At 43.4% G+C, this 24,001-nt stretch overlaps 1 protein-coding gene across 2 annotated transcripts in view; it reads left to right on the top strand.

The window, feature by feature from the left end:
- CAPN6 (calpain 6) overlaps positions 1-24,001 on the top strand; it is a 192,397-nt gene that overhangs the window by 5,321 nt on the left and 163,075 nt on the right. The window lies entirely within an intron of this gene.

Raw genomic sequence — 24,001 nt, 5'->3', positions numbered from 1 at the left:
TGTGCAATAAAATGCATAAAATTTTGGTAAATTTTTGGAGTAAAATTATGCCAACTTATAGGTGGTGTATGCTTAGACTAGACAGTCTACAGATGCACCAGATTTATCAGCCATCATCAGTCCCTAGGATAAATCCGACTTTACATTGTCTTACTGTTAGACAGTATTAGACTCCCACTGCCTCCTCAGGCCTCATTCACATCTCCGTTTGTGGATCCGGCAGGCTGCTCCAGCACAGTACGATCTCACAGACACATCGTTGCCAGATCCTCTACTTCACTGCCCGATCCCCATTGATGGCATTTTTCATTTTTATAAAAAAAATTAAAATAACAAGGCAAAAAACATTAAAGTTTTTGTTACATTCTTACTATGGGATATCATAAAAGAGTATTTGGTATCCCTGTAATCATAATAAGCTATACAATCAAGTAAACTCATTATTTATGGTGATTGGTAAATGGCACAATTTTTTGTCCCTTCATTTCAGTAATATACTATTTTTTTAGTTATGCATGTGAATAAAATAGCTTTTTAAGCACAGAAAATTCAGCCATTCCAACAGAGCAGGTTTGTAGTGTAATGGTAACTCTTATGTTTGCAATACAGAAGATCTGATGAGTCCTGATGAAGACCTGTTAAATAACTTCTTTAGTAAAAGTCTATGTGCTGGAAGGAGGCCCCTCGCCGTGAGTCTTGCGCTGGGTTGTGTACACAGGGCACGGGTCACAGATGGCAATTACTCTGGAGGAGTCAAAATGAATTCAGAACTTCATCCTCTGATTTATATAATGTAGCAAGATTCAATGCTGGTGTGATTTATTTTTTTTTGTGTGTGTAACTGGAAAAGCCCCTTAAAGCGGTTGTCAGACACAGTTTAAAAAAAACACCCCAAGCCAGCAATTGCTATAAAATAATGTATACCCATTTCATCCATCCCTGCTCCGATCTTCCTCCCGCTGCAACAATGACATACATGCCTGTATGCACCAGACACATCACTGCAGCCAATCACAGGCCTCAGTGGTATACAACATGAAACTGCTGAGGCCAGTGGGTGGATGCAGTGGTCATATGAAGTATATGGGCATGTCATGCAGCCAAGCATACATAGCCCAGCAGGTGGACAAGAGCGGCAATGATGAAAGTTCCCAGGAATGAAATGGGTGAGTAGTGTACATTCTTTAATTATTTTCTGACAATTGTCAATAATCCTTTTGAATGAATAGTAGATCAATCAACATATTCCACTGTATAATAGGTGCTTTCTGTATAGAAAACCATGCATAATGCGAAGCAGAGGAGCTTATGCTGTAGAAAGGTGCTCACTGTCTGTGCTGTAGGTTGTCAGTACACAGAGAGTTCATGTATTCTCAAGCAGGATTTATAGTGCGGTATCAATCTTTTGAAATCTGCATTATATCGACTATGTTGGCATTTTTTTTTATTAGTATCATACAATGAAAATGTTGTTGTTAAAGGAATGCAAAACACAGAAAACGCCCATAAATTAAATATCCCAGCTCGTCCTCTTCCTCCTCCTTTCTTGTGATCCTATTTTTCTGATATTTTAAATAATACTGAGAAATATATAAATAAATCTCTCTATGTCCACAAGATCAGCAATGCCTGGAGCAGCAGCATATCCCCTCTGAAGTAGAACAGAGAGATCATTAAAGGGGTTGTCTCATCATGGACAATGGGGGCATATCGCTAGGATATGCCTCCATTGTCTTATAGGTGTGGGCAGGGCCGGGCCGACACAGAGGCTGGGGAGGTTCCAGCCTCAGGCCATTCTGGGCGGCAGGCTGGCCACTGACCACGTCGCTGCTGCTGCGGCGCCTGCCGGGCTGCCGGCCACGCTGGAGGACGGAGGGAGTAGTGAGCACTTGGCACTGACTTACGTGCTCCCTCCCCGCTCCGCCTCCTGGCTTGGCCGCTCCGCTGCTCTGGTCTCTGCTCAGTCGCTTGCCTGACTGGCTGCGTACAGCGCGCACTTTGATCTGACGCGCTGTACGCAGTCAGGTCACATGTGCGCCCTGTGGAGACCAGGAGCAGCGTGGGCAGCAGGCAGCAGCACAGCACTGTGTCACGACCCAGCCCAGGCCCCAGCAGGGATAGAGCGTGAGAGTCTGTACTGAAGTGAAGTAAGATAGTTCTTAAATAAAGATAATATACTTTTCCGTCTGATCTGAGGTCTGATGGGGTTCTGGATGGTGTAAAATTACAAGGAACGCCCGGGAGGGGGGGGGGGGGGGATTGGGGTGGATGTCTGATTAATAACAAACATACACATCTAAATGGCGGGGGGGGGCGCACTTGGGCAGCTCAGCCTCTGTTGGTGGTGGACCTTGTCCCAGCCCTGGGTGTGGGTACCATCGCTGGGACCCGCACCTATGTCGAGAACGTGGCCCCGCAAGTGAAGGAGGGCACACTGTGCATGTGCAACCGCCCTCCATTCATTTTCTTTGGCTCTGGGTCAGCTATTTCCGCCGGCCCCATAGAAATTAATGGGAGTGGAGGCCGCGCATGCACAGTACGCTCCCATTCACTTCTATGGGGAGTGGCCGGACCGGAGTCCTCAAGCCACCACCTTGCGGGGCTCCGTTCTCGATATAGGTGCGGGTCCCAGCGGTGGGACCCGCACCTATAAGATAATGGGGGCATATCCTAGCGATATGCCCCCATTGTCCATAATGAGACAACCCATTTAAGACCAACTCCTTTGCTAGGTCACCACCTTCAGTCGGCCACCAGCTGTTGCATCAGGATCATGCAGAAAACGCTGCAGCCTGACAAGCAGTGATGGGCGCTTTATTTCTTGCCGATTTTAAGAAATCATTTCTAGATTAAGTGCTCATTTTACCCATTGCCATAACCAGAACTGACTGGCCCCACAGCAATTTTTTGAATGGCACCCCCCACAGAAACCCCTTCCTCCTGTGTAACCCTCGCTCCTGCGGCTAGTCCGGATAGCTCTCTCAGACCAAGCTAGGCAGCCGCTCTGTCTGTTTCCTACATGTACTGTATATACTGCCACTGTATATAATGTCATTGTATAATACTGTTGAGGGGGCTCTGAAAATAAAATCTTCCAATCCTCTTCCTGTAGCTGCCGCTTGCCCTGCTTTCACTATAACGAATCCCCTGCTTTTAACCCTGAAAGAACCATTTTAAAACTGTATGTTATGGGCAGCTAGGGCTGGCCTTTGGGGTGTGCGAGCTGTGCGGCCGCACAGGGCGCCATGGCAACAGGGGCACCCGGCAGCCGACACAGCTCGCAGTCGGTCTCTTACAGCAGGCCGGCCCGAGATTGTGTGAGGCGAGCCTGGCGAGCTGAGCCGCTGCAGCTGCCAGGTCAGGTTCCGGAGCATGGAGGAGGAGCTTAGGGGCGCAGGCGCAGCGTCCAAGTGCTGCACCTTCACAGAGAGCCGCAGAAGGATCCGCTCAATGTGTGAGGGTGGCGGCGGTGCTCTGCAGACAGGGAGGGAGCAGAAGACTTCAAATAGTGAGTACCTGTTCTTATAGTTTTTTTTGTTGTTGTTTTTTTTTACCAAATATCTTTCATTAAATGGCGGCAGGGTCTAATTAAGAGGGGCAGGGGACTGGATAAGGGTGACAGACACTGGGTATGATTAAGGGGGCAGGGGACTGGATAAGGGTGACACTGGGTATGATTAAGGGGGGCAGGGGACTGGGTAAAGGTGACAGGGTATGATTAAGGGGGGCAGGGGACTGGCTATGGGTGACACTGGGTATGATTAAGGGGGGCAGGGTCTAATTGAGGGGGCAGGGGACTGGGTAAGGGTGACACTGGGTATGATTAAGAAGGGCAGGGGACTGGGTAAAGGTGACAGTGTCACGGCGGACTGGATCTCAGATATACAGACAACCAAATAAACAAGTGTCTAGGCGAGATGCTGGGGAATGGTCACCTCCTAGCATATCCCTGACTTCTGTCCCTATGCTGCTAAGCCCACATTCAGACCTAGGTGGTAGGAATAATGTGTCCTCGTGCCTGGACTGCAAACACCATAGAATCCCTGAGATGGTGAAAGGGGAGAAGGGGCAGAAGACACACAAACAGCCTAGACCGCAAATAACAAAAACAGAAACCAAACTTATCTGAGCTGGAACAGACAAACCTTCCTTCCTTGGATCCAAGGCCAGACTGAATTCTGTAACCCGCACGGCCCTCTGGGAGTGAAGGCAATTTAAGCCAATGACCCCACCCAGAGCACCTGAAGGAAGGCGGATCCAGCATGATTCCAAAACAAAACAAAACAAATGGTTAGACACGTGCTGCCAATCTGACAGACCTCCGCACACCATCCGAGCAGGGCATGACAGACAGGTTATGATTAACCACCTCCCGACCGCCTAACGCACGGATGCGTCCGGAAGGTGGTTGATTCATTCCTCCTGGACGCATCCGTGCGTCATCTCGCGAGACGCGAGATTTCGGGTATTGCCGGCCCGCGCATGCGCATCGCGGGCCGGCAAAAGTTAAAGAACAATTTCGTCACCAGCCTGCCAGCAACGATCATTGGCTGGCAGGCTGGCGATTTTCAAAAAATCCAATCACAAGCCATATAACAGATCATATTAGTAAATATGATCTGTTATATGGCTTGTCTGCTCCTGTGCTGGTCCTTTTCGTCGGTTGGATCCAGCACAGGAGCAGACTGAACTGTGAGTACACCAAACACTACACCTTAGCCCCAGATCACCCCCCTGCACCCCAATTAACCCTTTGATCACCCCTTTGATCGCCCCTGTCAATCACTAGTGAAAGGAAAAAAAGTGATCAGTGTAAACTGTCACTTTTTTTTTTCCACTAGTATTGGCTGTTAGGTTTTAGGGATAGTTTAGGCCCCTTGGTTAGGTAGTTAGCGTCAGTTAGCGCCCAGCCCACTGCACCGCAGTCACTTTTATTCGCTGATTAGCGTATCGCTAATCAGCATTTGTACTTTTATAGTATCTGTAAGTGATCAAAACTGATCACTGTCAGATCTATACTTGTATTAGTGTCACCTTAGCTCGCCCTCCACCCAAAACGCAGTGTTTGCCCGATCAGGCCTGATCGGTCGCCCACACGTGCGTTCACCCACGCCCGCCCCGCCGCAGTGACAAAAATTTTTTTGTTTTTTGATCACTGCACATTCACTGTACACGCACTGCGGCGATAAAAAAATCAGTTTTGATATTTTTTATCAACCGCAGCGGCCTCCGGTACTTCGCTAGCCTCCCCTTTGTAAGACAGGTTTGCTTTTTTTCTTGGGTAGTCTCAGGGAATACCCCTAAATTTAGTAGTCCAAAATGTCAAACAGGGGGTATTCTTCTGAAGAGGCCTACAGGATTCTGACCCAGTCGGATGAGGAGTGGGAACCCTCATCTGACGAATCTAGCGGGTCAGAATATGAACCTGTGGAAAGCAGTGGCTCTCTGACCCAAAGTTCGGACGAGGAGGCTGAGGTCCCTGATAGCACCAGGCGTACCCGGCCCCGTGTCGCTAGACCACAGGTTACGCAGGATCCGCTTCAAGAGCAGCAGAGTGGGGCTGTCGCTGCCGGATCACGTGGTGAGGCATACACCAGCAGCGCAGCCCTTCCTGGACCTAGTACCAGCACTGCCGTACAACATGGTGAAGTAGCGAGCACCAGAAGGGCAGTTGAAGCTGGTACGGTGGCACGTGCAGTAGTTACCCCGTCGCAGCCACCGCACAGACAGGCCCGTAGAGCCCCTAGAGTCCCTGAGGTGCTGGCAAACCCTGATTGGCAGTCACCAACTTCAGCCGCACCTGTAGTTCCCCCTTTCACCGCCCAGTCTGGAGTTCGGGTTGAGACGGCTCAAATCGGTTCGGCCCTGGGATTTTTTGAGCTGTTCTTGACTGCGGAGCTCTTGGACTTAGTCGTGGCAGAGACAAACCGGTATGCCACACAATTTATAACCGCAAACCCGGGAAGCTTTTATGCCCAGCCTTTCCGGTGGAAACCAGTCCAAGTTTCCGAAATTAAAATTTTTCTGGGCCTTCTCCTCAACATGGGTCTAACTAAAAAGCATGAATTGCGGTCATATTGGTCCACGAACCCAATTCATCACATGCCCATGTTCTCTGCTGCTATGTCCAGGACACGATTTGAGACCATCCTCCGTTTTCTGCATTTTAGCGACAACACCACCTCCCGTCCCAGAGGCCACCCAGCTTTTGACCGGCTCCACAAAATTCGGCCCCTCATAGACCATTTCAACCAGAAATTTGCAGATTTGTATACCCCCGAGCAAAACATCTGCATAGACGAGTCCCTAATACATTTTACCGGGCGCCTTGGCTTCAAACAATACATCCCAAGCAAGCGTGCCCGGTATGGGGTCAAATTGTATAAGCTCTGTGAAAGGGCCACAGGCTATACCCACAAATTTCGTGTCTATGAGGGAAAAGATCAGACCCTGGAGCCGGTCGGTTGCCCTGACTACCTGGGGAGCAGTGGGAAGACAGTCTGGGACTTGGTGTCACCCTTATTCGGCAAGGGGTACCATCTTTATGTGGACAATTTCTACACAAGTGTGGCCCTCTTTAGGCATTTGTTTCTAGAACGGATTTGCGCCTGTGGCACCGTGCGACCTAGTCGCCGGGGCTTCCCCCAACGGCTTGTTACCACCCGTCTTGCAAGGGGGGAGAGGGCTGCCTTGTGTAATGAAGAACTGCTCGCGGTGAAATGGAGAGACAAGCGTGACGTTTACATGCTCTCCTCCATTCACGCAGACACGACAATCCAAATTGAGCGAGCAACCCGTGTCATTGAAAAGCCCCTCTCAGTCCACGACTATAATTTGCTCATGGGAGGGGTGGACTTCAATGACCAGATGTTGTCTCCGTATTTAGTTTCCCGCAGAACCAGACGCTGGTATAAGAAGGTGTCTGTATATTTGATTCAATTGGCGCTGTATAATAGTTTTGTTCTCTACAGTAAGGCTGGGAGAACACGATCCTTCCTCAAATTCCAGGAAGAGATCATCGAGAACCTCCTGTATCCAGAAGGTTCCGTGGCCCCATCCACCAGTGTAGTTAGCCGTCTACACGAGCGACATTTCCCCAATGTCGTTGCTGGTACCTCAATCCAACCGTCACCCCGAAAAAGATGTCGTGTCTGTAGCAGGAGTGGAATAAGGCGTGACACCCGCTATTTCTGTCCTGACTGCCCTGACCACCCTGCCCTATGCTTAGGAGAGTGTTTCCGGAAGTACCACACACAGGTACACCTAGCATAGGGATCACATCTCACCAGGACAGGCACACAGGGCTATTAGGGCCCATTCACTCACAGCTGCTGCAAACGTCTCCTTTCACATGGGACAAAGTGCATAACGTACTTCGCCACATCTTTGGGCGATTTGCGCTTTGCACATTGACCCATGGGGAAGGAGAGGTTTGTTCTATAAAGGTAAAAAAAAAACAAAAAAAAAAAAAACACCAGTAAGCAAAAAGGTTAATGTTCAGTTCAAAAAGTTAAAGTTTCTATGTTCTCTTCCAAAGTTAATAAAATTATTGTGTTGCGGCCTGGTTTTTTCTCTTTTTTTTTTTTTTTTTTTACCTTCCAGGTGGACCAACCGATCGACTAGCTGCAGCACTGATGTGCATTCGGACAGAAGCATTGCGCTGCTGTCAGATTACACGCAAGTCGGTGTATGCGGCGCTGCAAGACGAGATTTCTCCTCTGCAGTAAAAGATACGTTTGCCGAGGCATATGAGCTGAGGAGGTGGCGGTGTTCATATACTTTGGCAAACACTTTGTATATATAAAAAAAAAAATCCCGGCAATGATTTATTCATCCACATCGATTGATGTGAATGGAGAAATCGGGTTTGCCAGGGCATACGAGCTAAGTGGGCATGGATGTTGGGCGGAGCTCCTATGTCCTGGCAGACGCCTTTCCCCTCCTTTTTCTTTTTTTGGCAGAGATTTTTTCATCCACATTGATCGATGCGAATGAAGAAATCTGTGCTGTTCATTTTTTTCTTTCAGCCCAGCGGCTGAACGGAAAAAAAAAATCTCATTACCTGTATGCTCAATATAAGGAGAATAGCAGAAACTCCTAATGCTGGGCATACATGTAATGATTGCGGAGACCCTCAAATGCCAGGGCAGTACAAACACCCCACAAATAACACCATTTTGGAAAGAAGACACCCCAAGGTATTCGCTGAGGGGCATATTGAGTCCATGAAAGATTGAAATTTTTGTCCCAAGTTAGCGGAAAGGGAGACTTTGTGAGAACAAAATCCAAAAAATCAATTTCCGCTAACTTGTGCCAAAATTTTTTTTTTTCAATGAACTCGCCATGCCCCTCATTGAATACCTTGGGGTGTCTTCTTTCCAAAATGGGGTCACATGTGGGGTATTTATACTGCCCTGGCATTTTAGGGGCCCCAAAGCGTGAGAAGAAGTCTGGTATCCAAATGTCTAAAAATGCCCTCCTAAAAGGAATTTGGGCCCCTTTGCCCACCTAGGCTGCAAAAAAGTGTCACACATATGGTATCTCCGTATTCAGCAGAAGTTGGGGAATATGTTTTGGGGTGTCATTTTACATATACACATGCTGGGTGAGATAAATATCTTGGTCAAATGCCAACTTTGTATAAAAAAAATGGGAAAAGTTGTCTTTTGCCAAGATATTTCTCTCACCCAGCATGGGTATATGTAAAATGACACCCCAAAACACATTCCCCACCTTCTCCTGAGTACGGAGATACCAGATGTGTGACACTTTTTTGCAGCCTAGGTGGGCAAAGGGGCCCACATTCCAAAGAGCACCTTTCAGATTTCACAGGTCATTTACCTACTTACCAGACATTAGGGCCCCTGGAAAATGCCAGGGCAGTATAACTACCCCACAAGTGACCCCATTTTGGAAAGAAGACACCCCAAGGTATTCCGTGAGGGGCATGGCAAGTTCCTAGAATTTTTTATTTTTTGTCACAAGTTAGTGGAAAATGATGATTTTTTTTTTTTTTTTTTTTTTCATACAAAGTCTCCTATTCCACTAACTTGTGACAAAAAAAAAAAAATTCCATGAACTCACTATGCCCATCAGCGAATACCTTGGGGTCTCTTCTTTCCAAAATGGGGTCACTTGTGGGGTAGTTATACTGCCCTGGCATTCTAGGGGCCCAAATGTGTGGTAAGGAGTTTGAAATCAAATTCTGTAAAAAATGACGAGTGAAATCCGAAAGGTGCTCTTTGGAATATGGGCCCCTTTGCCCACCTAGGCTGCAAAAAAGTGTCACACATCTGGTATCTCCGTACTCAGGAGAAGGTGGGGAATGTGTTTTGGGGTGTCATTTTATATATACCCATGCTGGGTGAGAGAAATATCTTGGCAAAAGACAACTTTTCCCATTTTTTTATACAAAGTTGTCATTTGACCAAGATATTTATCTCACCCAGCATGGGTATATGTAAAATGACACCCCAAAACACATTCCTCAACTTCTCCTGAGTACGGGGATACCAGATGTGTGACACTTTTTTGCAGCCTAGGTGGGCAAAGGGGCCCATATTCCAAAGAGCACCTTTCGGATTTCACAGGTCATTTTTCACTGAATTTGATTTCAAACTCCTTACCACACATTTGGGCCCCTAGAATGCCAGGGCAGTATAACTACCCCACAAGTGACCCCATTTTGGAAAGAAGAGACCCCAAGGTATTCGCTGATGGGCATAGTGAGTTCATGGAAGTTTTTATTTTTTGTCACAAGTTAGTGGAATATGAGACTTTGTATGAAAAAAAAAAAAAAAAAAAAAATCATCATTTTCCACTAACTTGTGACAAAAAATAAAAAATTCTAGGAACTCGCCATGCCCCTCACGGAATACCTTGGGGTGTCTTCTTTCCAAAATGGGGTCACTTGTGGGGTAGTTATACTGCCCTGGCATTCTAGGGGCCCAAATGTGTGGTAAGGAGTTTGAAATCAAATTCAGTAAAAAATGACGAGTGAAATCCGAAAGGTGCTCTTTGGAATATGGGCCCCTTTGCCCACCTAGGCTGCAAAAAAGTGTCACACATCTGGTATCTCCGTACTCAGGAGAAGGTGGGGAATGTGTTTTGGGGTGTCATTTTATATATACCCATGCTGGGTGAGAGAAATATCTTGGCAAAAGACAACTTTTCCCATTTTTTTATACAAAGTTGTCATTTGACCAAGATATTTATCTCACCCAGCATGGGTATATGTAAAATGACACCCCAAAACACATTCCTCAACTTCTCCTGAGTACGGGGATACCAGATGTGTGACACTTTTTTGCAGCCTAGGTGGGCAAAGGGGCCCATATTCCAAAGAGCACCTTTCGGATTTCACAGGTCATTTTTCACTGAATTTGATTTCAAACTCCTTACCACACATTTGGGCCCCTAGAATGCCAGGGCAGTATAACTACCCCACAAGTGACCCCATTTTGGAAAGAAGAGACCCCAAGGTATTCGCTGATGGGCATAGTGAGTTCATGGAAGTTTTTATTTTTTGTCACAAGTTAGTGGAATATGAGACTTTGTATGAAAAAAAAAAAAAAAAAAAAAATCATCATTTTCCACTAACTTGTGACAAAAAATAAAAAATTCTAGGAACTCGCCATGCCCCTCACGGAATACCTTGGGGTGTCTTCTTTCCAAAATGGGGTCACTTGTGGGGTAGTTATACTGCCCTGGCATTCTAGGGGCCCAAATGTGTGGTAAGGAGTTTGAAATCAAATTCAGTAAAAAATGACGAGTGAAATCCGAAAGGTGCTCTTTGGAATATGGGCCCCTTTGCCCACCTAGGCTGCAAAAAAGTGTCACACATCTGGTATCTCCGTACTCAGGAGAAGGTGGGGAATGTGTTTTGGGGTGTCATTTTATATATACCCATGCTGGGTGAGAGAAATATCTTGGCAAAAGACAACTTTTCCCATTTTTTTATACAAAGTTGTCATTTGACCAAGATATTTATCTCACCCAGCATGGGTATATGTAAAATGACACCCCAAAACACATTCCTCAACTTCTCCTGAGTACGGAGATACCAGATGTGTGACACTTTTTTGCAGCCTAGGTGGGCAAAGGGGCCCATATTCCAAAGAGCACCTTTCGGATTTCACAGGTCATTTTTCACTGAATTTGATTTCAAACTCCTTACCACACATTTGGGCCCCTAGAATGCCAGGGCAGTATAACTACCCCACAAGTGACCCCATTTTGGAAAGAAGAGACCCCAAGGTATTCGCTGATGGGCATAGTGAGTTCATAGAACTTTTTATTTTTTGTCACAAGTTAGTGGAATATGAGACTTTGTAAGAAAAAAAAAAAAAAAAAAAAAATCATCATTTTCCGCTAACTTGTGACAAAAAATAAAAAGTTCTATGAACTCACTATGCCCATCAGCGAATACCTTAGGGTGTGTACTTTCCGAAATGGGGTCATTTGTGGGGTGTTTGTACTGTCTGGCCATTGTAGAACCTCAGGAAACATGACAGGTGCTCAGAAAGTCAGAGCTGCTTCAAAAAGCGGAAATTCACATTTTTGTACCATAGTTTGTAAACGCTATAACTTTTACCCAAACCATTTTTTTTCTACCCAAACATTTTTTTTTTATCAAAGACATGTAGAACTATAAATTTAGAGCAAAATTTCTATATGGATGTCGTTTTTTTTTGCAAAATTTTACAACTGAAAGTGAAAAATGTCATTTTTTTGCAAAAAAATCGTTAAATTTCGATTAATAACAAAAAAAGTAAAAATGTCAGCAGCAATGAAATACCACCAAATGAAAGCTCTATTAGTGAGAAGAAAAGGAGGTAAAATTCATTTGGGTGGTAAGTTGCATGACCGAGCAATAAACGGTGAAAGTAGTGTAGGTCAGAAGTGTAAAAAGTGGCCTGGTCTTTCAGGGTGTTTAAGCACTGGGGGCTGAGGTGGTTAATGGGGGCAGGGGACTGGCTCTGGGTGACACTGGGTATGATTAAGTGGGCAGGGGACTGGATAAGGGTGACAGACACTGGGTATGGTTAAGGGGGCAGGGGACTGGATAAGGGTGACACTGGGTATGATTAAGGGGCAGGGGACTGGCTTTGGTTGACACTGGGTATGATTAAGGGGGGCAAGGGACTGGGTAAAGCTGACAGGGTATGATTAATGGGGGCAGTGGACTGGCTATGAGTGACACTAGGTATGATTAGGGGGGGCAGGGTCTAATTGAGGGGGCAGGTGGAGGATTGCTGGCTGGGTTTTTTATATAGGCCAAAAAGACCCGGCCTGGAGCGTGGGGAGTAGCCACCCACCCAGAACTTTGGCTACTTCCAGTAAGAGCCGGCCCGGATCGGCTTTACAGCCATACTAACAAAAAACAGTGTCAGTCAGCACTAGCTGCTGCTGACACTTAAAACTACCGGCTCTTACCTCACCGAGGCCAGGAATCTCGGTGACACATACCTTCCATCAATGACGTCCCCTTGCGCCTTCCTACACTATATATAACATGGCTCATTGTATACAGTTTCATTATTGATTTTACTTTATAAATTATATGCAGTAAGTACCTAAGTATCCTCTAGTGGTGGCTGCAGTATGCTAGAATATAACATTATAGCAACACAGAGGATTTAGAGTACTATATCAGAAAAACAGAGCTCTGACCAATTTAAAATTAATCAATGAAATGTAACAGCACTGCATTTAGACTTATTTAAATTAAATGATAAAGTCTGAATATTAAAGGGATTATCTGTCACGGCCAGGCCCATGACCGTGACTTCTTACCGCATGCTGTTGCCGGCGGTTTTGCATGGGTCTTCAACCACGGGTAAGGGCCGCTTGTCTGTGGCCTCACTTGTGGTTGCCGCAGGCAACCAGTGTTGGGGTTTAGCAGCAGAGCAGCCTGAGCGTTGCTAGGCAGCTTGCTGCCCTGGCATGCGGTCACACCTAGCAACCTTTTTGTTAGGTGTGTGTGTTGTGTGCACTGTGTTGTATGTTATTGTGTGCACTTTCCCTTATGTATGTGTGTTTCCCTTCTGTGGCATTGGAAGGGTTAACTTCCTTCCCAGTGTGGGTGTGATGTCACTGGGTGTGTCTTACCTTTGGGTGTGGCCACTTTGGCCTATTTAAACCCTCTCTCTAGCAGGGCTCAATAGGTTGCTTCAGTCTTGCTAGCTGAGGCAGCCTCCTGTGCTTTCCATTCCTCTGTGAGAGCCACCACTGTGGTCATAGGTTTAAGTTCAGGATTTATGTCTTATTAAGTTTATTCTCACCTGTATGTGTGATGTCTGGGTGATGGTCTGTTGGGATTTTCCTATGTTGGTTTGTGCTGCTAATGGTTCTGGATTCTCTGTGTTAGGGATCCAGTCAGCAAGGCTGTGGCAGGTTGGTTGAGCTACTGAGTTCACCTGCCATTTCCGTTAGTCTGTTTTTGTTTCCCCTTTTTCCCAACAGCTTGGCCGTTGAGACTCCTGCTCCTCCGTGTCTAGGAGGAGTAGGTCGTCTTACCCTGACTCCTAGCGCAGGGACCGGACGGAGGGTGAGTTAGGGATCCGAGGTTCCTGCGCATGGGTCCTCCTACCTTTAAGGTCGGCCCATGCAGTTAGGAGTTAGGGTCAGGGTAGGGACGCTGTTAGGAGGTGACCTGCTCCCTATCCTGTTCTCCTGGGTCAAGCAGCCATACCATCACCTGGCTGCACACGGCTGAGGATTTCCCCCATCCTCAGTCGTGACATTATCCCATGATTAATGTAAGAAAAGAAAATCATATAATACAATCTCTTTCTAACAATGCCAGAACCAGCCCTGTACCTCACATGGATCCAGAGGTGTTCCCATTCATTTCTCCAATTCCTCTGCTAGATTTATTTTAAGCTGCCAGCTGAGGGGTGTGCCCTTTTTTAAGGGGTGTTTACTTTCTCAGGGAGTGTATCCTTTCTGTTGCAGCTCTCTCCCTGTAAGGGTCCATTCGCACGTCCGCAATTTCGTTCCGCATTTTGCGGAACGAAATTGCAGACCCATTCATTTCTATGGGGCAGCACTATGTGCTGCCAGGATCCGGAATTGCGGATCCGCACTTCCAGGTCCGCAATTCCGATCCCGAAAATGATAGAACATGTCCTATTCTTGTCCGCAATTGCGGACAAGAAAAGGCATTTTCTATTAAGTGCCGGCGATGTGCGGACCGCAAAATGCGGAATGCACATCGCCGATGTCCGTGTTTTGCGGATCCGTGGATCCGCAAAACACACACGGACGTGTGAATGCAGCCTAACTGTCACAACTTCTAACAGTAGATATGGCTAGTGGTAGTTGAAGTATGGAACTGAGCATGTGCGTCCACCTCAGCAAGGTGCACAGAGCGAAAGGGAAAGCAGCAAACAGAAGGTGGCGCTATACAGATATGTTATTGAATAACTCAGTAGATACACCAGTTTTTAATTACATGCATTTACAAAAGTATTCAGATCCAGGTGCTGGTTTAAAAAATGTAGAATATTTTCCATGGGACAACCACTTTAAGTGTTCTCCCTACTCTTTTAGACAATGACTCGCTACATGTATTTTCCCTTTTGGAAAATGGAAAGCTATAAAGAGTCTATTCTTATTCTCAATTTAAGCCTTTATGTTTATACATTTAAAAAAAAAGATGAAGTGGAAATAATCAAGCTGTGGAGAGAAAATAAATCACCACCTCAAATCCCACCGGTTAGAGATTGTAAATTTCATGCACATTACAATGCTTGTGATGTGGATTAGTTACAGAGCAGTCATGTTCATTAGAGCGGGATCTTTTACAGCAGGATGGGGGTAAAGCGGTCCTCCGGGTGATGCTGCTTTATGAGTGAACACAATCTTGTTTCATTGGTAATGATTATGGAATTTCAAGCTTTTATTTTTATGAATTGAGTTGTGATTATGTTTTAATTCAAGTTGTAATTCTCATGTGACGAACAATAAGCATAAATAGCTTTAAGTAATCACTACATTCCCGTAGGAACAAAGCATATAACAGGAGGATGAGCATCTTCACTGGAGGAGTGTTTGCCTTGAAAGAATTACATTTACTGCAAAAAAGTTATACATTTTACAGTATAATTCCTTTTATCAAGTAGCAAGCAATAGACCTGATGGGTTCTGGATTATCAGATGGTCACACAAAATATAAAAAAAACTCATTAGTAAGAGTAGAGAAGAAATCACAAAGTCAAAAAATTAAAACAAAGGAGTAGATTTATAATCTCCCTATGCTAGTTTTCTTGTGGAAAAAAGTGCCAATCCTGTGTTTATGACTTTTTAAATGCTACTGCAACAAAATGTAGTCGTGATTGGTGTTTGTACACCACCCTGTCCACTTTCAGAAAAGTATAGGTCTATCATGTTGAGAATAGTGATTTTCTATGCTTATGCCTACCATGTTGAGAAGTGTTTTCGTTTCTTTTTTGAAACATATTTTTTTGTGACATACCATATTATCAGATACAAATGGAAATAAGATACATTCTTCAATAAAAAAAACTGGTATTGTTAAGTATTGAATTTTCCTATTTTTCTATGCTTAGAAAGATAATACATATTGCTGGTTAACAAAGGCATTTATTGTGAAGAAACCAGAAATGTGTATTAGCTTGCAAAGCATCGAAAAACACTATTCTCAACATGGTAGGCCTATACCGTGGAGATAAGTGTTCTGCCTTCCATACAGAGGGTCTCAGGTTCAAATGCCAAGAGAGACTTGTAATGTTTTTTTCTCCCTCATTTAACCCACAATAAAAGTTAATAGAAATTAAAATCTATTATTTGTAAGTGTATGCAAATGGTCTATTGCAAGTAATGCTGTACTTGCTAGGCTGTAAGTACTTTTATGATACTCATACATAATACTCTCCATATCTAGTTCAAGATCTGTTTCTCATTGTAAAGGCAAAGTTTGAGCCAGAGCTGAGCATTACAGATATGCAGGGATGGACTGGGAACTTAAAGTGGCCCTGGAAAAAATACTAAAAGTGGCCCCATTTTGTAATAAGGTCCAAATTGATGGAAGGCAGCGCCAGCAATACCATATTGTGGCACATTATACTACCCCAACAGAGCCAAGTACCACAGTCCATCACAAAATACTGCCAGCAGCACATAATACAGCCCCAAAAACTTCCACTGGCCGGCCCCCTGGGCATTGGCCCACCGGGAAATTTCCCTGTAAGGTCTATGGCCAACCTGCCCCTGCAGATATGAGAAGCATGATTGCATCTACTGCTTCTGTCCTTATCATGCTTGGTCTCTAGCCCTGTCAATCAAGGAGAGAGGGAAGTGTGCAAAGCACAGGAGCATTTCAAAAGCAGCGCTCTAAGGACTCAGTCCGTCCCACTGGTGCTTAAACTTGCGGACTTGCATATTGATAAAATACTGATATCTCTGCAGCTGTTTAATATACAAACAAAATAGAGGTATTGTTTAAATCAACATGACCAACCCTACCAGGCAGTGTGTACTGCCTGGTTTAATAGGGAAAAGAAGCTCTTTAAATAGTTTTTTTATTTTTATTGGGCAAGAACAAGTTGGATTTCTTCCATCTAGGCAAGCTCCAGATAGTGTTAGGAAGATAGTTGATTTAATCTTAGTAATTAAAAGTGCAAATTACCAGTGGTGGTTCTGGCATTAGATATGAAAAAAGCATTTGACTTTATCAATTGGCTCTTTTTTTTATTTTAGACAAAGTGTGCAAAACCCCCCCCCCCCCCCAGCACACTTTGTCTAAAACAGAAAATAAAAGAGCCAACTGATAGAGTGAAGTTAGAGTAAAGATAGAGTAAAGATAAAGAGTATAAAGTTTTCGAAACATGATGCCACCCCCATCTAAGATGCCAGGGGGAGGGGGTGCATGTTTCGAAAACTTTATATTCTTTATCAACAGCTAAATTACTATAGATAAGGAATAGATTCAGATTAGAAGAGAGACCAGACAGGGATGTCCCTGTAATTGGACTTGAACAATGGAGCCATTAGTTAGGAGTATTGTGATAAAGACATTTCAGGTTAGGGGGAAAGATTACAAGTTGAGCCTTTTTGCTGATGATATATTGCTTACCCTCCCTAATTTATTTAGAATTCTGTTGCAATTTGGGATAGTTTTAGCAAAACTCAAAAATAATGCACTGCAATATGGAAAAACAGCACAGAAGCTTATACATAGATCTAAACTTCATGTTTATAAACAAGGATAAATACATTACATATTTGGGAATTAATATGTAGAGGGCTTCTTCCAAAAATAAGGAGGAATTTGAATAACTGTACTAATAAAATATTATCCATCGTGTGTAGGATTAATTCAATACTTTATTATTTTAGGTGTCTACCTATAAAAGTTGTTAGGAAGGATTTAGACTTGTTACAAAGGGATTTCTTTAAGTTTATATAAAATAATAAAAGGCCTAGGAAAGTAATGATGTTTAATAGAAGGGGTAGGTGGTGAGTCCCAAACTTATCGAATTTTCGTAAAGCTGCCCAGATTGGGCAACTAATGAGGAGAAGAACATCAAGTACATTGTGTGTTGATTTAGAGAAGGTTTGATTTACCCTTTAAAGTGCCAAAATTGTTGGCTTGGGAGAAACCTAAATGTGATTGAAAAAAGGGGGGAGGTTAATAGTAAGTCGAAATTAAAACCTGTAGAGTGTATTGTAATGGGTATATTTTGTAACCATTTGTTTATGCCAGGATTGAAGGGAATCTGTCATTCCGATTTTGGGCTATTAGCTACAGTAATACATGTATAGTACTTCAAAGTCTCCAGATAACTATTGTTTATTTTCCTACTATCCACAGTTACCACGCTGTCATCGCTCAAAGCTGCAGTGGAATACACAGTCTGGTCTGCTGTGTTGTTCTAACAGACTGGAGAGGACTCAATGCGCTGCATGCACGGCAGTCCTAACAATGTATTTCAGTGCAGCTCTGAGTGCTGACAGCAGGGGAACAGGAAAATAAAAAATTGTGATCTGGACTCCATATCCGCAGTACTGCTCATGTATTACTGGAGAAAATGTTCCAAAGTCAAGATGACAGATTCCCTATAAAAGAAGAACAGTTTGATTAGTGAATCTGGAAGGGTATTTTGAGGCCTAAATGTCTTTCGATTGATGGGAAATTGGGGAGTCTGGACTGGATTGATACGTTACAAAATTGGGAGTTCTGGCTGGATGGTTCTTCAGGCTACTGTAGATTGTCATCTTTGTGGGAAAAGTCTATAAAAGAGGGTAGTAAAAGACACATGGTATATCAGACTCTATGAGAAGAGGTATGATTGCAGGGCTATATTCTGTTAATAATGATTTGCAGGATAATAAATTGGAGAATATGTTAAAATGGGAATAAGATTTTGATCTGGATTAAACGAGGGAAAACATTTAATAAATTGAGATTTTCAGTAGAGGCATGTTAGTTGTAGAAAGGTCTTTAAAATTATTTCATATAGCTTCTTTGTCCTCAGTTACAATATCTAACATTTATAATACTGTAGAACAGGCAAGCTCAACCTGCGGCCCTCCAGCTGTTGTAAAACTACAACTCCCACAATGCCCTGCTGTAAACTGATAGCTGTAGGCTGTTCGAGCATGCTGGCAGTTGTAGTTTTGCAACAGCTGGAGGGCCGCAGGTTGAGCATGCCTGCTGTACTGTAGAAGATAAATGTTTTAGTGGGTGAGGGAAACATTAAAGGGAACCTGTCATCAACTTTATGCTTTCCATACTAACGACAGAATAAAGTAGAGACAGGTGAGTTGATTTCAGCGGTCTGTCATTTAAAAGTTAAAAGTAAGTGGTTGCTGAGAACCAACATCACAATCATTGCAGACTGGGCCTGGAAAAGAGTCACCTGAGAAGAGTCATGGTTATCCATGATTTCCTTCTCTCCTGCTGATGACTGACAGTCTTCTACCAAGTTTTCTCCCTCTCTGTCTCGGAGAGAACTGCCATTCATCAGCAGATGGGCGGGAGAGCCGGAGATTATGAATAACCAGGACTCTTCTCAGGTAGATTATACTCTTTTCAAGGCCTGGGCTGCAATGATTATGATGTTGGTTCTCGGCAACCACTTACTTTTAGCTCATGAGTGACACACCGCTGAAATCAGCATTTCTGTCACAAAATGTATGCTGACCTCAGTGAGGTAAGCATAAAGTTGATGACAGGTTCCCTTTAAAACATATGTAGTGGTTCTGGAAGAACATTAGTTTGATGCTATATCAGGTGTTAAGTATACGAGCCACGTTAACCCCTGATGTACTGTATGTCTTTGAGAGCAAGGGTGGAAAGAAGATCTGAAAAAAATTATATTCTGTTTCAGCATGTTATTTCTGCTAGTAAAGTATAATTGGTGAAGAATTCAAAGAGCTCAGTCCTTGTGTTAGGGGGAGTGAATGAAAGACTAAATTTAAAGTGTGGAGAGAGATTAGATGTTATTAGGCTTGATAAAATGTCTACATTTGACACTATATGGGAAAAGTAAGACATGTTTCTAGTAAATAGAAGAGGCTTTTGATGTTTAATTGAGAGGAGAAGAGGAGGGAGAATTTTTTTTTTTTTTAGGGTGGGGGCTTGCCATTTTCGCCTAAATATGTATTTATAATGTTATTATTTAGGCTACTTTCACACCAGCGTTTTTCCTTTGACGGATCTCAATAGCGGAGGAAAACGCTTCCAAAACTGAACGGAATGGAGTGCACCAGAATGTATTCTGTTCCTTTTCATCGCGTTCCCATGATGCACACAAAAGCACAGCAAGCAGCGTTTTTGAGTGCGTCCTGGGATGCGGAGCAAGACGGATCCGTCATGATTCACAATGCAAGTCAATGGACACAGATCAGTTTTCTCTGACACAAAAGGAAACTGATCCGTCCCCTGTTGACTTACAATGGTGTTAAAGATGGATCCGTTATTGCTATTTTAACCCCTTAAGGACCCATGACGTACCGGTACGGCATGTTTCCCGAGTCCTTAAGGACCCATGACGTACCGGTACGTCATGAGTTTAAAATGAGATTGCGGCGCCCCGGGGGTTAATCCGAACGGGATGCCGGCTGAAATCATTCAGCTGGCATCCTGTCACAACGCCGGGGGGGGGGGGGTCATGTGACCCCCCCCCCGTATCTGCGATCGCAGCAAACCACAGGTCAATTCAGACCTGCGGTTTGCTGCGCTTTTAGCCGATTCTGATCCCCGCGGTCAGAAACTTTAAAATGCCCGAAAAAATGTTTTATTAACCCCCCCCCGACACCCTGGTATAAACGGCTGACATCGGTGATGCGATGTCAGCCGTTTAACCCTTTCCATACAGCGGTCTGTACGGACCGCTGTATGGAAAAAGTTAACAGTAAGAGGGAGCTCCCTTCCTCTCCCATTGGGGGGCTGCTGTGCCTTTGCAGCCCCCCGATGGAGAGGGAGAGAGCCCACAGACAGCCCCCCGACAGCCCCGTCCTCGTCTGCGAAGTTCTGACAACTACTGAGCAGAAGGGGAAGGTTCCCATGGCAACAGGACGCCGTCTCAGGCATCCTGCTGTCCATGGTGCTGAACAGATCTGTGCTAAAGGCAGAGATCTGTTCAGACAAAGTGTAAGTAAAATACAGTACAATACAATATATATTGTACTGTATTATACAGACATCAGACCCACTGGATCTTCAAGAACCAAGTGGGTCTGGGTCAAAAAAAAAGTAAAAAAAAGTGAAAAAAAAAGTAAAAATCAAAAAACACATTTATCACTGATTAAAAAAGAAAAAAAGAAAATTCCCTACACATGTTTGGTATCGCCGCGTCCGTAACGACCTGATCCATAAAACAGTCATGTTACTTTACCCGAACGGTGAACGCCATAAAAATAAAAAAATAAAAACTATGAGAAAATTTGAAATTTTGCCCACCTTACTTCCCAAAAAAGGTAATAAAAGTGATCAAAAAAGTCGCATGTACGCCAAAATAGTACCAATCAAACCGTCATCTCATCCCGCAAAAATCATACCCTACCCAAGATAATCGTCCAAAAACTGAAAAAACTATGGCTCTTATACTATGGAAACACTAAAACATGATTTTTTGGGTTTCAAAAATGAAATCATTGTGTAAAACTTAAATAAATAAGAAAAAGTATACATATTAGGTATCGACGCGTCCGTATAGACCGGCTCTATAAAAATATCACATGACCTAACCCCTCAGGTGACCACCGTAAAAAAATAAAAATAAAAACGGTGTAAAAAAAGCCATTTTTTGTCATCTTACGTCACAAAAAGTGTAATAGCAAGCGATCAAAAAGTCATATGCACCCCAAAATAGTGGCAATCAAACCGTCATCTCATCCTGCAAAAAATGAGACCCTACTTAAGATAATCGCCCAAAAACTGAAAAAACAATGGCTCTTAGACTATGGAGACACTAAAACTTTTTTTTGTTTTAAAAATGAAATCATTGTGTAAAACTTACATAAATAAAAAAAATTGTATACATATTAGGTATCGCCACGTCCGTGACAACCTGCTCTATAAAATTACCACATGATCTAACCTGTCAGATGAATGTTGTAAATAACAAAAAATAAAAACGTGCCAAAAAATCTATTTCTTGTTACCTTGCCGCACAAAAAAGTGTAATATAGAGCAATCAAAAATCATATGTACCCTAAACTAGTACCAACAAAACTGCCACCCTATCCCGTAGTTTCTAAAATGGGGTCACTTTTTTGGAGTTTCTACTCTAGGGGTGCATCAGGGGGGCTTCAAATGGGACATGGTGTCAAAAAAAACTGTCCAGCAAAATCTGCCTTCCAAAAACCGTATGGCATTCTGTACTTTCTGCACCCCGCCATGTGCCCGTACAGCAGTTTACGACCACATATGGGGTGTTTCTGTAAACTACAGAATCAGGGCCATAAATAGTGAGTTTTGTTTGGCTGTTAACCCTTGCTTTGTAACTGGAAAAAATATATTAAAATGGAAAATCTGCCAAAAAAGTGAAATTTTGAAATTGTATCTCTATTTTCCATAAAATCTTGTGCAACACCTAAATGGTTAACAAAGTTTGTAAAATCAGTTTTGAATACCTTGAGGGGTGTAGTTTATTAGATGGGGTCACTTTTATGGAGTTTCTACTCTAGGGGTGCATCAGGGGGGCTTCAAATGGGACATGGCGTCAAAAAACCAGTCCAGCAAAATCTGGCTTCCAAAAACCAAACGGCGCACCTTTCACTCTACGCCCCGCTGTGTGGCCGTACAGTAGTTTACGGCCACATATGGGGTGTTTCTGTAAACGACAGAGTCAGGGCAATAAAGATACAGTCTTGTTTGGCTGTTAACCCTTGCTTTGTTAGTGGAAAAAATGGGTTAAAATGGAAAATTAGGCAAAAAAATTAAATTCTCAAATTTCATCCCCATTTGCCAATAACTCTTGTGCAACACCTAAAGGGTTACCGAAGTTTGTAAAATCAGTTTTGAATACCTTAATGGGTGTAGTTTATAGAATGAGGTCATTTTTGGGCCGTTTCTATTATGTAAGCCTCGCAAAGTGACTTCAGACCTGTAGTGGTCCCTAAAAATTGGGTTTTTGTAAATTTCTGAAAAATTTCAAGATTTGCTTCTAAACTTCTAAGCCTTGTAACATCCGCAAAAAATAAAATATCATTCCCAAAATGCTACAAACATGAAGTAGACATATGGGGAATGTAAAGTCATCACAATTTTTGTGGGTATTACTATGTATTACAGAAGTAGAGAAACTGAAACTTTGAAATTTGGAAATTTTTCAAAATTTTTGGTAAATATGGTATTTTTTTATGCAAAAAAAATAACTTTTTTGACCCAATTTTAGCAGTGTCATGAAGTACAATATGTGACGAAAAACTATCTCAGAACGGCCTGGATAAGTCAAAGCGTTTTAAAGTTATCAGCACTTAAAGTGACACTGGTCAGATTTGCAAAAAATGGCCAAGTCCTTAAGGTGAAATAGGGCTGAGTCCTTAAGGGGTTAAAGATAATACAACCGGATCCATTCATAATGGATGCAGACGGTTGTATTATCATGACAGAAGCGTTTTTGCTGGTCCATCCAGCAAAAACGGTGTGAAAGGAACCTTAGATGTCTGCTTTATTTTATTATTGGAAAATTTATAAAATACATGCAAAAAAAAAACATCTTTGCATTTCATGGAGAGGAACTCCTGACTTGTTCTCTTGCACGTCAGTGGCTGCTTATTTAAGGACCTTCATATGGGCAAATAAATGCCCAATTGAATGGCTGCATGAACAATTGGACAATGCAGTTATGATTCTAGATGGACAAGCTTTGCTATTTCAGCTGTAAGTACAGCAAGGAACTGTCAGTCAAAGACTTCAGGACTGCTTTCAGCCTGGCAGCGAGGAGGGCATGCTGTGCTAGTGAATACAGCCAAACCCAGTCATACTGTTTCTGAAAGCCCTTATAAAACAGTAGAAGAGACTGAGCAGTTTTAGGAGTAAAAAGGGCAAAAAATAAGAGGCATCGTCATTGTGATGTACTATACTTGATTACTTGATGTATCAAAACCATCTAAAGAGAGGCATATTAGAGAAGAATTTTATGTGCACAATGTGTGCCTGTTTGGATTTTTACACCTATACAGTAAACCTATGGTCTGGTTGTGATTAGCTACGGGATTATAAATCGACACTAAATGGAAACATATACCTGAGTGCTGGATTATAGGGAGACAACATGTAGAAGCCCATTCAGTGATTTTATCTGGCCAACAAAAGGTAGAGAGGTGACCAAGCAATCTAAGGAAGTGGATTTGCTGCCACCATAACTCCCATAGGCTACAGGGGGCCATAGGCATGCACACAGTCACCTCTCCCACATGTAACTGCAATAGGTTACATCCACATGTGCAGAAAATCCAACAAGTCATGGTTCATGTGGATTTTCAGACTAATTTGGTTGTGATTTTTACCCTCCGCCTTACAACA

This window comes from Bufo bufo, chromosome 8 (assembly GCF_905171765.1).
Source record: "Bufo bufo chromosome 8, aBufBuf1.1, whole genome shotgun sequence".
NCBI lineage: Eukaryota > Metazoa > Chordata > Amphibia > Anura > Bufonidae > Bufo > Bufo bufo.
The sequence above is the reverse complement of the archived record's forward strand: the minus strand, read 5'-3'. Positions and strand labels throughout refer to the sequence as shown.